The sequence below is a fragment of the Scyliorhinus canicula genome, chromosome 4 (genome assembly GCF_902713615.1).
Source record: "Scyliorhinus canicula chromosome 4, sScyCan1.1, whole genome shotgun sequence".
Lineage (NCBI taxonomy): Eukaryota > Metazoa > Chordata > Chondrichthyes > Carcharhiniformes > Scyliorhinidae > Scyliorhinus > Scyliorhinus canicula.
Genome location: NC_052149.1, coordinates 156,624,636 through 156,640,393, shown reverse-complemented (window position 1 = coordinate 156,640,393; position 15,758 = coordinate 156,624,636).

Genomic DNA, 15,758 nt, shown 5'->3' with positions numbered 1-15,758 from the left:
AACAGTTGGGGAGATGGGTGGAACATTGTACTCTATGGGAGAACACTGTTACCAAGGAATCTCTAGACACCATGGCAGCGTTGGATATTGAATCCACAGTGGCGGAGTTTAACAAAGCTATTGACATAGGTGCCACGGACAACGGTCTAGATACTGATGCCATACTGCTTGAACTCATCAAACAGAGCAGCCCTGCAGCATCTACACAAACGTCTCTACTAGAGGAAGTGGCAGTGCCCCAAGATATGTGTGATGCAAAGATTGCATACAAGAATAAGGGCAACAGCAGTGATTATAATAACTATTGATACATCTCCTTGTGGAGCATTATAGAAAAAGTAATTGCCTGTGTTTCCCTTGTCAGACTACAGATCCTGGCTAAACACATCTACCATAAGTCCCACCGTGATTTCAGAACTGGAAATTCTACGATTGGCCTGATCTCAGATTGGCAGCTGCAAGAGAAATACTGTGAACAAAGGCAACCACTATACACTGCCTTCATCAACCACACCAAGGCGTTCGACCATGTGAGCAGAGGCAGTCAATTTAAACTGCTGGAAAAAATGATCCAGGTGTTGCCATTCTTCAAAACTATCAACATCGACAACATGGCGCTCGAGGTTGCTGATATCTTCCCATATCTAGGCTTCACAATCACTAACAATCTGTAACTTGATGCTGAAAGCAACATATACATTGAAAAAGCTGTAGCTATTATGTCCAAGCTGAGCAGGAGAGTGTGAATCAGCAGCAACCTGCCTGAGAACACCAAACATATAACATTCACTGGTATGCTATACCTACTACCAGAAGCCTCTCACAGTAGCACTCTGTATAAAACATCCTTGACTGAGACACTTCTCCTGCAAGTCTGTCTGTCTTTATCATTTTCCTTTCTGTATCATATCAGTCTCAGCACTATTTGTTTGCCCCATTTTCCCTTCAGTATAATGCCCTTACTTTAGACATAACAACAGTCTCTTATTTATTTATTATGTCGCAAAATTACATAAAAGATTCAAATGCTTCATATTGCAATTAATTTTAGCAATACACAGAACAATGTTTGAAGCTAAAACCAAAATAAATCAAGGACCAGAAGTCATTTTCTGGTAATATACATTTATTTTAAAATCTAAAACCAATGGTAGTTCATTTTCTAGTGGAAGAATATTTGTCCGTTAATATGAACACTCTTGACACATAAACAAGTACTAAAATGCGTTTAGCAATAAATACTAATAAATAACCCCCCTTTCCTTGAGACCCTCATTATACTGAATGCCTAGTGCCAGGTGTTTGTTTTGTAGATAAAAGGTATTTCATTTGGGAAAAGGAATGTCCTGACTGTGAATAAACTGCGAGGGTCAGATGACCCTTGGAAAAACAAACACATACTTTAGTTACCCCTTGTCTTATTCTTGTGGTGGAACTGTTCCATGAATGGGACAGGAATGTTGAAGCCATACTTTCAATGGAAAGTGAGATGGTATCAGTGAAAGCAGTGGGGAGGAGGTTCCTTGCGTGTGTGCCTCTGTGCACTAAATAACTCAGTGTTAATGAGGGGTTTCAATCTCAATTATCGAAGGACGTCAGCCCTTCTTGTCAAAAATAGCCTGAAAACTGTCCGGCACACATGTAACTGATGCACTTCTATACAGAACCAACGAGCAGTCATCTCGTGAACTCCGTACTATAATCACACAAACAAAAGATGTTGAAAATACTCAGGAGGGACATTAAAATGTTTCAGATTGATGACCTTCATCAGAATTGGAAGTATTTAGAGATGTAACAGATTTTGAGGGTGGTAGGGAAGGAGAGGCAGAGGGCGCAGTTCAGCGGACTTAGAGCTAAGTCCGGTGTCAGGTGCGTTTGGTGGGGTTTTTCTTGGCGGCTACAGTGCCGAAATTCACCCCGCTATTCACTGGCACTTTGCTGTTTTTTGGGCCTCGGGAGTTTCTCCCCACCATGGCCACACTTTAGTCGATTTCCTGCTTATGAGCTGGACCGGCTCCTCACTCTTCGGGCGCCATTTTGACTCGCAGCCCCAATCTCTGCACCTCTCCGCTTTCAGGCCCCCCCACCACTATATGAACCCCCACTCCCTCTGGGACAACGGCACCTTGGCACTGCCAGCCTAGCATCCTGGCAATGTCTCTGGCATCCTGGCAGTGGCCAAGGTTCCCAGATTCCGGGGGGCATGCCAAGGTACTACGCTGCCTTGTCCCCGATAACCCAGGGATCTATAATAGCCTACGAGACCTCCCGAGGTGCCGTCATGCCTGGTCCACGTCTATGGAAATCAGAGTTAAATGGCGCCGGGTTGAGGTATCGCAGGCACAGCCGTTGACGTTGGCTCATGGGCACCAGGTGACAGTGGCGTCTGGTGACAGTGACAGTGGCTCATTTAAATATTCTGATGTGGATCACGCCCAATGGGAGCGAGATTCAGATCGCGCTGTGCGGAGTGAGTCGGGTGACACTCAATCAACCCGGCGCCCAGCATGGAGCCTGGTTTGGGGCTCTCGCGGGATTCACCCAATGTGCCCGGCTTCCCGCTGGGCACAACGCGGTGGCTGAATCGCACCCAGAGGTTATGATCTGAAATTGTTGAACTAGCATTGAGTTTCTGAGGCTGTGAAGTACCTCGTCGAAAGGTAAGTTTCAGTTCTTTTAGGTTATGTTGAGCTCCCTTGGAACACGAGGAGGAGGCTGAGGACAGAAAGATCAGAGCGGGAGAATTAATGTGACAAGCGACTGGAGTTTGACGGTCACGTTTGCAGACGCTCTGCAAAGCAATCACCCAATCTGTGCTTGATCTCACCAGAGGAGATTGCATTCTGAGCACTGAATGCAGTACAGTCTACTAAATGGAAAGAGTTTGCATATTTTCCCTGGCTCTGCGTGGGTTTCCTCTGGGTGCTCCGGTTTCCTCCCACAGTCCAAAATTGTGCAGGTTAGGTGGATTGGCCATACTAAATTGCCCCTTAGTGTCCAAAGGTTAGATGGGGTCATGGAGATAAGGTGGGGTAGTGAACCTAGGTAGGGTGCTCTTTCACAGGGTCAGTGAAGACTCAATGGGCCGAATGGTCTCCTTCTGCACTGTAGAATACCATAGGGAATCGCTGTTTCACCTGTAAGTATGTTTGAGGCCTCAGACTGTGTGAAGGGAGGAGGAAAAAGGACTGGTGCTACATTTCATGTGCTTGCATGGGAAGGTTTAGGCTCATTGGACGCATTGAGAATGAGTAATGGACCAGGGTGTGAGGGAAGAAGTTTCCGTATGCTGCCATGGGACAGGGAGAGGTATTTGTTGACAGAATCATGATGGAGGTGATAGAAATGGCAGAGGATGATCCATTGAATGTGGAGGCAGGTGGGGTGAAATATGAGGATAAGCGGAGCTCTATCGTGGTTCTGGGAGGGAGGAAATGAGATGAGAGCAGAAGTGGGTGAAATGGAAGGGCCACAGTTGAGGGCCCTGTTAACCTATCATCATGAAATGCTTTGAGAGGATGACCGATAGACACATCAGCTCCATACTCCCAGAATGCCATGATCCATTGCAATGCGCATACCACCACAACCAGTCCACAGCAGACGCCATCTCCCTGGTCCTACACTCATCCCTGGAGCATCTTGACAACAAGGACGCCTACATAAGACTTCTATTTATTGACTACAGCTCTGCCTTCAACACTATTATTTCAGCGAACTTCATATCAAAATTTCAAAACCTAGGACTTAGCTCCTCACTCTGCAACTGAATCCTCGACTTTCTAACCCGTAGACCACAATCAGTAAGGATAAACAACAACACCTGCTCCACGATAGTCAATCCCCAAAAGGCTGCATACTTAGCCCCCTACTATACTCCCTACACACACATGACTGCGTGGCAAAATTTGGCTCCAACTCAAACTACATTTGCTGATGGCACAACCATCGTGGGTCGGATCTCGAACAATGATGAGTCAGAATACAGGAGGGAGATCGAGAACCTAGTGGAGTGGTGTAATGACAACTAACCTCTCTCTCAACGTCAGCAAAACTAAGGAGCTGATCATTGACTTCAGGAAACAAAGTATCGTTCACACCCCTGTCAGCATCAATGGTGTTGAGGTGGAGATGGTTGACAGCTTCAAATTTCTAGGTGTGCACGTCACCAAAAATCTTTCCTGGTCCACCCACGTCAAAGCATACTAAAGAAATTTGGCATGTCCACATTGACACTTACTAATTTTTATAGATGCACCGTAGAACGCATCCTATCTTCTTCCCGCTGTTACCAGACTCCTGAATGACCCTCTTATGGACAGAACAGATCTCTCCACACATCTTCTATACACTTCTTCACTTCTTCTTTATTGATCTGCCTGTGGTGGCACCAGGCTGGCAGAAGGCAAGGTTGCAAATGAGATCTGCTGCAGATAATGTCAATAGGAGAGATTACTTTGTACAGTCATGGCTCAGGTCGCCAGCCGGTAACGTCCATGTCATCATCCCTGTGATCTCTAGTGTGCTGCCACCCTGTGACCTCGAATGGTGGCTCAAATGTTGATGCTACAGTCGACCTGTTCAGAAAAAAATCATCTTGATGACTCCCAGGAAAGTGCGCATTGATTTGCATGGTCACAAACCTGTTGCACATTGAGGAAAGAGAACCCTTTGCAGCTGTGGTACATCTGAGTGTTTAGATGTGGTGACTGCAAAGCAACATATGCACAGTGCACACTACACTATGTGGAAGTTAGCTCGCTATCCTGTCTCCCTAGAAAGAGAGAAGGCAATGTATTCACTTCTCTAGTCATACAACAACATGTCAGTGACCTCTCTTGTACACCAGTGTGTTATGTTCTGTGTTATGGCTGTAGTACAGATGCACACTAACATCTAGTCCTTTGACTCGTAAGATAATCTATTAACAAGATCAACACATGTAAGATAGCTAACAAACTGTAAAACAAACGATAACTGATAATTGAATTCTCCTGGAGCTACTTCTAATGCGACTGTCCTCCAGCATGACTCACTACCAACTGCCGGATCTCTCCAGTCACATGGTGGATCTCTATCGCCACCTGCTGATCGGAGGCCATACCGATAACTATATACATTAATAGATAACTATATACATTGATGTGCATACGCATATCACCACACAGTGGATGCCAAACTGAGATGCTGGAGATGTCCTTGCTTAATTCTCCTTGGATGGAGCCTGATGCAAAGAAGCTCATAGCCACAGTCATCATCACAGTCACTGGCTGTGCTCTGAGGCTGCATGTCTGCCTGCAACATGTGGTAAATTTCAGTGAGCAGTTCCTTGCTGAATGCTGTGCCCAATACCATACAACATTCGCGGACTTAACCATGATGCAGCTTCTGATGGGCTAATAATGCATCTTCTATTTGCATCACAAGCACAATATCTTAACCACATACAACACCCTAGCTGTAGACTTTTCCATCTTCAAATATCAGTACAAACCGTCAAACGCTTTGGATACCACAGCAGCAGGCACCGGTACAATTAAATCAGCGACTGCTTGACAATCATTTCACAGGGTGTGATAGTCACCACCAGTAGTATATTACATGCATTATGGCACTGCCCATATAGTAGGGGCATAGAACATAGAGCATAGAACAGTACAGCACAGAACAGGCCCTTCGGCCCTCGATGTTGTGCCGAGCAATGATCACCCTACCTAAACCCACGTAACCCGTATACCCGTAACCCAACAATCCCCCCATTAACCTTACACTACGGGCAATTTAGCATGGCCAATCCACCTAACCCGCACATCTTTGGACTGTGGGAGGAAACCGGAGCACCCGGAGGAAACCCACGCACACAGGGGGAGGACGTGCAGACTCCACACAGACAGTGACCCAGCCGGGAATCGAACCTGGGACCCTGGAGCTGTGAAGCATTGATGCTAACCACCATGCTACCGTGAGGCCTTAGGGGTACATGGGTAAATCCCTGCCTGCTGGCTCCGCCCAGTAGGCGGCGTATAAATGTGTGTGCTCGCCGGTGCTGCAGCCATTCTAGTTCCAGCTACAGGATGCATCACATGTTGCTCAATAAAGCCTTGATTATTCCACTACTCTCATCTTTGTGGTGACACAGAACTTTTAATTTGAGATGCTTATGTTACGGGCATGAAGTCTGCATACATCTGCCAGCGGCTACTGGAAGGGGGTACGCTTGATCTTGTGGGAACTAGACAGCTCGCTAATTCATTAGAAGTGGCCTCCCGTAACGTCCAGTCCTAGGCCACCGACCGTGCGGCACACTTGTGGGCATCGTGGGTCCCACCAGCTGCCGACTCCAGCTCACCGCAAGCCTGCGCCCCACGGCAGCTAGCCAACTCTGGGGGGCCCAAGTGCTATTATTGTGGGCAAAACAAACACCCCAGGCAGCGCTGCCCGGCGCGCGACCTGCAACGGCCGTGGGAAGAAGGGACACTTTGTTTCTGTTTGCTAGGCCCGGTCGGTCGCTGCTGTTTCCAGGCCCAGCGTTCCTACACCCCCCACGTGCGACCCAACGCTGCTGCCACTGACATCTCCACAATGATGTCCCACATGTCCAATCAACGCTGCTGTCACTGACATCTCCACAATGATGTCCCACATGTCCCACCAACGCTGCTGTCACTGACATCTCCACAATGATGTCCCACATGTCCTACCAACACTGCTGTCACTGACATCTCCACAATGATGTCCCACATGTCCAACCAACACTGCTGCTACTGACATCTCCACAATGATGCCACACATGTCCTACCAACACTGCTGTCACTGACATCTCCACAATGATGTCCCACATGAACTACCAACGCTGCTGTCACTGACATCTCCACAATGATGTCCCACATGAACTACCAACGCTGCTGTCAATGACATCTCCACAATGATGTCCCACATGTCCTACCAACGCTGCTGTCACTGACATCTCCACAATGATGCCCCACATGTCCTACCAACACTGCTGGCACTGACATCTCCACAATGATGCCCCACATGTCCTACCAACGCTGCTGTCACTGACATCTCCACAATGATGCCCCACATGTCCTACCAACACTGCTGGCACTGACATCTCCACAATGATGCCCCACATGTCCTACCAACGCTGCTGTCACTGACATCTCCACAATGATGCCCCACATGTCCCACCAACACTGCTGTCACTGACATCTCCACAATGATGTCCCTCATGTCCAACCAACACTGCTGCCACTGACATCTCCACAATGATGCTCCACATGTCCTACCAACGCTGCTGTCACTGACATCTCCACAATGATGCCCCACATGTCCTACCAACACTGCTGTCACTGACATCTCCACAATGATGTCCCACATGTACTCACAATGCTGCTGTCACTGACATCTCCACAATGATGCCCCACATGTCCTACCAATGCTGCTGTCACTGACATCTCCACAATGATGTCCCACATGTCCTACCAATGCTGCTGCCACTGACATCTCCACAATGATGCCCCACATGTACTCACAACTCTGCTGTCACTGACATCTCCACAATGATGTCCCACATGTCCAACCAACACTGCTGTCACTGACATCTCCACAATGATGTCCCACATGTCCAACCAACACTGCTGTCACTGACATCTCCACAATGATGTCCCACATGTCCTACCAACGCTGCTGTCACTGACATCTCCACAATGATGCCCCACATGTCCAACCAACACTGCTGTCACTGACATCTCCACAATGATGCCCCACATGTACTCACAACGCTGCTGTCACTGACATCTCCACAATGATGCCCCACATGTCCAACCAACACTACTGCCACTGACATCTCCACAATGATGTCCCACATGAACTACCAACACTGCTGTCACTGACATCTCCACAATGATGTCCCACATGAACTACCAACGCTCCTGTCACTGACATCTCCACAATGATGTCCCACATGAACTACCAACGCTGCTGTCACTGACATCGCCACAATGATGTCCCACATGTCCTACCAACGCTCCTGTCACTGACATCGCCACAATGATGTCCCACATGTCCTACCAACGCTGCTGTCACTGACATCGCCACAATGATGTCCCACATGAACTACCAACGCTGCTGCCACTGACATCTCCACAATGATGTCCCACATGTCCTACCATCGCTGCTGTCACTGACATCTCCACAATGATGTCCCACATGTCCTACCAACACTGCTGTCACTGACATCTCCACAATGATGTCCCACATGTCCTACCAACACTGCTGTCACTGACATCTCCACAATGATGCCCCACATGTCCTACCAACGCTGCTGCCAGTGACATCTCCACAATGATGCCCCACATGTCCCACCAACGCTGCTGTCACTGACATCTCCACAATGATGCCCCACATGTCCTACCAACACTGCTGCCACTGACATCTCCACAATGATGTCCCACATGTCCTACCAACACTGCTGTCACTGACATCTCCACAATGATATCCCACATGTACTCACAACGCTGCTGCCACTGACATCTCCACAATGATGTCCCACATGTCCTACCAACCCTGCTGTCACTGACATCTCCACAATGATGCCCCACATGTCCTACCAACACTGCTGGCACTGACATCTCCACAATGATGCCCCACATGTCCTACCAACACTGCTGGCACTGACATCTCCACAATGATGTCCCACATGTCCTACCAACGCTGCTGTCACTGACATCTCCACAATGATGCCCCACATGTACTCACAACGTTGCTGCCACTGACATCTCCACAATGATGCCCCACATGTACTCACAACGCTGCTGTCACTGACATCTCCACAATGATGCCCCACATGTCCTACCAACACTGCTGTCACTGACATCTCCACAATGATGTCCCACATGTCCTACCAACACTGCTGTCACTGACATCTCCACAATGATGCCCCACATGTCCTACCAACGCTGCTGTCACTGACATCTCCACAATGATGCCCCACATGTCCTACCAATGCTGCTGCCACTGACATCTCCACAATGATGCCCCACATGTACTCACAACACTGCTGCCAGTGACATCTCCACAATGATGTCCCACATGTCCTACCAACGCTGCTGTCACTGACATCTCCACAATGATGCCCCACATGTCCTACCAATGCTGCTGCCACTGACATCTCCACAATGATGCCCCACATGTACTCACAACACTGCTGTCACTGACATCTCCACAATGATGTCCCACATGTACTCACAACGCTGCTGTCACTGACATCTCCACAATGATGCCCCACATGTACTCACAACGCTTCTGCCACTAACATCTCCACAATGATGTCCCACATGTCCTACCAACGCTGCTGTCACTGACATCTCCACAATGATGCCCCACATGTCCTACCAATGCTGCTGCCACTGACATCTCCACAATGATGCCCCACATGTACTCACAACACTGCTGTCACTGACATCTCCACAATGATGTCCCACATGTACTCACAACGCTGCTGTCACTGACATCTCCACAATGATGCCCCACATGTACTCACAACGCTTCTGCCACTAACATCTCCACAATGATGTCCCACATGTCCTACCAACGTTGCTGTCACTGATATCTCCACAATGATGTCCCACATGTCCCACCAACGCTGCTGTCACTGACATCTCCACAATGATGCCCCACATGTCCTACCAACGCTGCTGTCACTGACATCTCCACAATGATGTCCCACATGTCCCACCAACGCTGCTGTCACTGACATCTCCACAATGATGTCCCACCAACGCTGCTGTCACTGACATCTCCACAATGATGTCCCACATGTCCTACCAACGCTGCTGTCACTGACATCTCCACAATGATGTCCCACCAACGCTGCTGTCACTGACATCTCCACAATGATGTCCCACATGTCCTACCAACGCTGCTGTCACTGACATCTCCACAATGATGCCCCACATGTCCTACCAACGCTGCTGTCACTGACATCTCCACAATGATGCCCCACATGTCCTACCAACGCTGCTGTCACTGACATCTCCACAATGATGTCCCACATGTCCTACCAACACTGCTGTCACTGACATCTCCACAATGATGCCCCACATGTCCTACCAACGCTGCTGTCACTGACATCTCCACAATGATGCCCCACGTGTACTCACAACTCTGCTGTCACTGACATCTCCACAATGATGTCCCACATGTCCCACCAACGCTGCTGTCACTGACATCTCCACAATGATGCCCCACATGTCCTACCAACGCTGCTGTCACTGACATCTCCACAATGATGTCCCACATGTCCTACCAACGCTGCTGTCACTGACATCTCCACAATGATGCCCCACATGTCCTACCAACACTGCTGTCACTGACATCTCCACAATGATGCCCCACATGTACTCACGGTAGCATGGTGGTTAGCATCAATGCTTCACAGCTCCAGGGTCCCAGGTTCGATTCCCGGCTGGGTCACTGTTTGTGTGGAGTCTGCACGTCCTCCCCGTGTGTGCGTGGGTTTCCTCCGGGTGCTCCGGTTTCCTCCCACAGTCCAAAGATGTGCGGGTTAGGTGGATTGGCCATGCTAAATTGCCCGTAGTGTAAGGTTAATGGGGGGATTGTTGGGTTACGGGTATACGGGTTACATGGGTTTAAGTAGGGTGATCATTGCTCGGCACAACATCGAGGGCCGAAGGGCCTGTTCTGTGCTGTACTGTTCTATGTTCTATGTTAACACTGCTGTCACTGACATCTCCACAATGATGCTCCACATGTCCAACCAACGTTGCTGCCAGTGACATCTCCACAATGATGTCCCACATGTCCTACCAACACTGCTGCCACTGACATCTCCACAATGATGTCCCACATGTCCTACCAACTCTGCTGTCACTGACATCTCCACAATGATGTCCCACATGTCCTACCAACGCTGCTGTCACTGACATCTCCACAATGATGTCCCACATGTCCTACCAACACTGCTGTCACTGACATCTCCACAATGATGCCCCACATGTCCTACCAACGCTGCTGCCACTGACATCTCCACAATGATGCCCCACATGTCCTACCAACGCTGCTGTCACTGACATCTCCACGATGATGCCCCACATGTACTCACAACACTGCTGTCACTGACATCTCCACAATGATGCCCCACATGGTCCAGCCTGAACTGTGCATACACAGTGTGGATGCTGCTTTGGATGTGATAGAATGCCATTTGCACTGGAACTTCAGGCACTATGGAGTTGATTTATACAGAGGGAATCAGAGAGAGGTGAGGGTAATATTGTGTAATATTGTTTGAATTTCAAAAGAAATTGAAACTTGAGTTTTGCAGCTGTTATTCAGCTCCCCTAGGTTCTGTGACAAAAAAAGCTCAAACATCTTTTCAACGTAATTCAGAGAGAGGAAGAGCGGTAGAGAATGACACTAATAGAGAAAAAGATATGGGCGCTGACATTCTGGCGGAGGATTGGGGGCCTCTGAAATCTTGCCACCTGTTGTTGGAGGAGCAAATTGGAATGGGGGAACTGCGTGGAGTGTTAAGGGGGAGGGGAATGTGATTGGAGCAAGGCAAAGGCAGAATAAAATGGTTGAGTGGGAAGGGCGGCACGGTGGCGCAGTGGTTAGCACTGCTGCCTCGCAGTGCAGAGGACCCAGGTTCGATCACGGCTCTGTGTCACTGTCACTGTCCATGTGGAGTCTGCATAATCTCCCCGGGGGTCCCACCCCCACAACCCAAAGATGTGCAGGGTAGGTGGATTGACCACGCTAAACCGTCCCTTAATTGGAAAGAAATGTTTTTAAAGCCGAAGCGGCGGCAAACGCACAAAAACAAAAAAAAAGAAAACTGTCCAGGAGATGCAAGTGACATCGGAGGTGCCACTCCCACCTGGTTTTGTTCTACGTATTTTGCTTGTACGTATTTTTAAAAAAAGAACCCCCCCCCCCCCCACCCCAGCCCCATGGCATGTGTAATGAAACTTACTCTTTATTGCTTCCCTTACATACACTTCTCCTGTTTTTATTTTCCCACCCATTGGCTTTTAATTTTCATAGTGTTTTTGTTATTTCTTTTTGGTTTCTGTGTGTGTACTTCTGTAAATATACCATGTATAAAGCCCAATAAAAAACATTCTTAAAAAGAAATGTTTTTACAAAGTAATTTGTAAAAAAGGGTTTAGTGGGATTGATGGTGTGGTAGTGATGGGAATTTGGATGTTGGAGACATGGGAAAGGAGAATAGGAGGTTAAGAGGTATAAGACATGGGATTGAGGGGTAACAATTGATTGGAGGAGGTAGAGAAAAAAGCCACACGGAGCCACGTTTTTCCCCTCATCCCTAACCCAAGTTAGTGGGCGCGATTCTCCGCCCCCCACGACGGGTCGGAGAATAGCGGGAGGGCCTTCCCGACATTTTTCCCTACCTCCCGCTATTCTTCCCCCCCCCCCCCCCCCATGGCCACCCCACGACACGAATCGCTGCTCGCTGTTTTTTTACGGCGAGCAGCGATTCTTCCCTATCCGATGGGCCGATTTCCCAGGCCTTTACAGCCGTTTTCACGAATTTAAACACACCTGCTATCACAGTTCGTGAAAACTGCCGCAAAGTGCCGTTCTGCACAACCATGCCACCGATTGGCACGGCCGCACCATGGGCGTGCCAAGGGTGGCATGGGCCCGCGATCGGTGGGCACCGATCGCAGGCAGCAGGTCCGATTTCCGCGCACTCTTTGTCCCTCCGCCGCCCCGCAGGATCAGTCTGCGGGGCGGCTGAGGGGCATGACGGACCGCGCATGCGCGGGTTTGATGCATATGCATGATGACGTCATCCGCACATGCGCGGGTTGGAGCCGTCCAACCCGCGCATGCGCGGCTGACGTCATCGTGCGCGTCAGCCGCCGTGAGTCTTGGCGGCCAGGCTTAGCGAACGTTCGCTAAGCCCGCGCTGCTGTTCTTCCCGGGGCCGCGATGCTAGCCCCGACCGGGGGGGTGAATCGGGTCCCGGGAAGGGGCGTGGAGGCTGCCATAAAACACGGCCGGTTTCACGGCAGCCTTTGCGACTCTCCGCATTTGCGGAGAATCACGCCCAGTGTCTCCTTTCCCGGCCACTCACCACTTCCCAGTTAAAAGAAAAGAGAAAATAATTAACAGGAGAAAAGCAAAAGAGAAGATAGAGAGAAGCAAAACGAGGGGGTGGCACAGTGGCGCTGTGCTTAGCACTGCTACTTCATGGCACCAAGGACCGGGTTCGATCCCTGCACCGGGTCACTGTCCATGTGGAATTTGCATATTCTCCCCACATCTGGTGGGTCTCATCCTCATGACACAAAAAGATGTGCAAGGTAGGTGAATTGACCACGCTAAATTGACCCTTAATTGGGGAAAAAAGGAATTGGGTGCTCTAAATTTTGAAAAAAATGTTTTAAAAAGAACTGGAGGATGATAGTCAAACACCAACATAAAGACAGCAGAGATAAATAAAACAGCTAGTACATAAATAAATATAAGAAGTTGAGATTGGAAGGATTGTGACTAATGGTAACCTATTTCAATATGTAAATAATTGAGAGTTGATGGTTTTGAAAGGATGCTGTAAGGGAGGTCTTGTTCACTTGGTACAGTAATAAATACTCATTCTGTTACATTCAATGCTTTGCTGAGCCAGCTGTGTTTGTTTTCTGACATTGTTTCTATCACAAATAGCCTCAGAAAGAGTGATGTTAGGCTATATCTTATCTTTGATCTGCTTCAGACAGCACAGCAACAATCCTGCAAAGAACAGCACCAAAGGTTATCACTAACAGAGTCAGCTTGTATCACTGCGCTGCCACAATTAATCAACTCCCAGTTCGTGATAACGGAATGAAGACCTCAACTCTGCTTCAGAAAACTTGAGACACTAGAGTTAGAGACTATCAAAATATTTCTGGGACCCTTAGTGAGTCTGATTATCACTGACCTTAAAGTGTTTGTTTAACAGGTAGAGAGGACCAAAAGTAAAACACAGAGAGTGTTCACCTTTGAACATTTTAATTAGTGTGTGTTCAGGTTGGTGTAGGAGAAACAGTCCATATAGTTCGTGATTTAGAGGAAGTGAGACAGAATCCCGTGTCGAGCGCATTTATCCAGGTGTTTCCCGGTGCTCGCAGCGGCGAGGAAAACCACACAATCAAACAGGACTCTGTTTCATTTCCTCAGTGGGGAATGCCCCGCCAGGGCGCCACTTAGTCCCATTTCCTGCACAGAGGAGCTCAGCTACCAATACAGGAATAGGGAAACGGCACCTCAATCGCTAGACCACCCCACCTCGGCCCCCGACTCACCTATAAGGGGGTGATCGAGGCCCACACACTCCACCGAATAAGGGCATGGCAACCCCAGGCCCGATCCCAGTAGGGGCAAAATACCACCCAGGCACCACCAGCTGGTAGTGCCATGAGGCTGGCAGTGACATCATGGGTGCTAGCGTATGACCCTGCCCATAGCCCAGCCACTCAGGGGCCACCAATCCCTTGGCAGGCCACCACCCTCAAGTGCCGGTACACATGGTCCCCATTTGTGGGGGCCAGTACTAACTGGTGCTCACTCGGGTTCTCCGATTAGTGGGGATTGGATCCCATGCCTTGGGTAATTCCAGTGAGTGCATATCAAAGAGCTGCTTATTGCAACACTTTAATATGTAGATTAGCCAGATTTGGATCCCACCCACAATGGACAGGATCCAGATCGTGATGTCTCGCGATATCCCACTAGATCTTGTGAGGTATGGCGAGCCAGATAAATCTCGTGAGAGGCCTCTTGCAAGTTTTGGCAGCCATGTTACACCCGAGTTCTGCACTGCCGTTAGATCGTGCCCTTAAGGTTTGAGTTTTGCTTTCTCAACCTTGATAATTTTTCTGAGGGCAGGAATCTGATAACGTCAGTTGGTAGGGCCCAGGAACATTGCAAATTGTTTAGTGCTTGGTGCAAATCCCGTTTCAGGCCTCTCTGGAATTTTCTCGACAAAGCAGGGTGTGCGCAGGGTGCAATGTGGCCGGAAAACCGCCAACATTAACTCAGTCCTTTTTCATTACAGATCCTCACTGCAGAAAAATAGGTTCTTGCCATCAGAACTATTTTATTTTTTTTAAATAATTTGAATTCAAATTTTCACATTTTCACAAAAAAGAAAACAGTAACAGAAAATTCTAAGAACAAAAAGAACAACCCCCCCCCCCCCCCGTATATACAGAAGAAAAAAAATGAATAAACGCCCGTCGTTGGCAAAGATTCAACCCAAAACAAAAACAAAGAGACCCCCCCCCCCGGGTTGCTGCTTCTGCTGACCTTTTGTTTTTACCGTTCTGCTAGGAGATCTAGGAATGGTTGCCATCTCCTGAAAAACCCCTGCACTGACCCCCTTAGGGCAAATTTCACCCTCTCCAATTTAATAAACCCCGCCATATCGTTGACCCAGGCCTCCACGCACCTAATACACCTGTCCTCGCTCCCAAAAAACCGGCTCATCCTTGTCCCGGTCACATGAGCCCTATGCAGCACCTTAAACTGTATGAGGCTACAAGAAGAGGAGGAGTTCACCCTTTCCAGGGCATCCGCCAACGTCCCCTCCTAAATCTCCTCACCCAGCTCCTCCTCCCATTTACCTTTCCGCTCCTCCACCGAGGCCTCGTCTACCTCCTGCATCACCTGGTATGCTTCCGAGATCCTCCCCCCTCCAACCCACACCCCCGAGAGCACCCTGT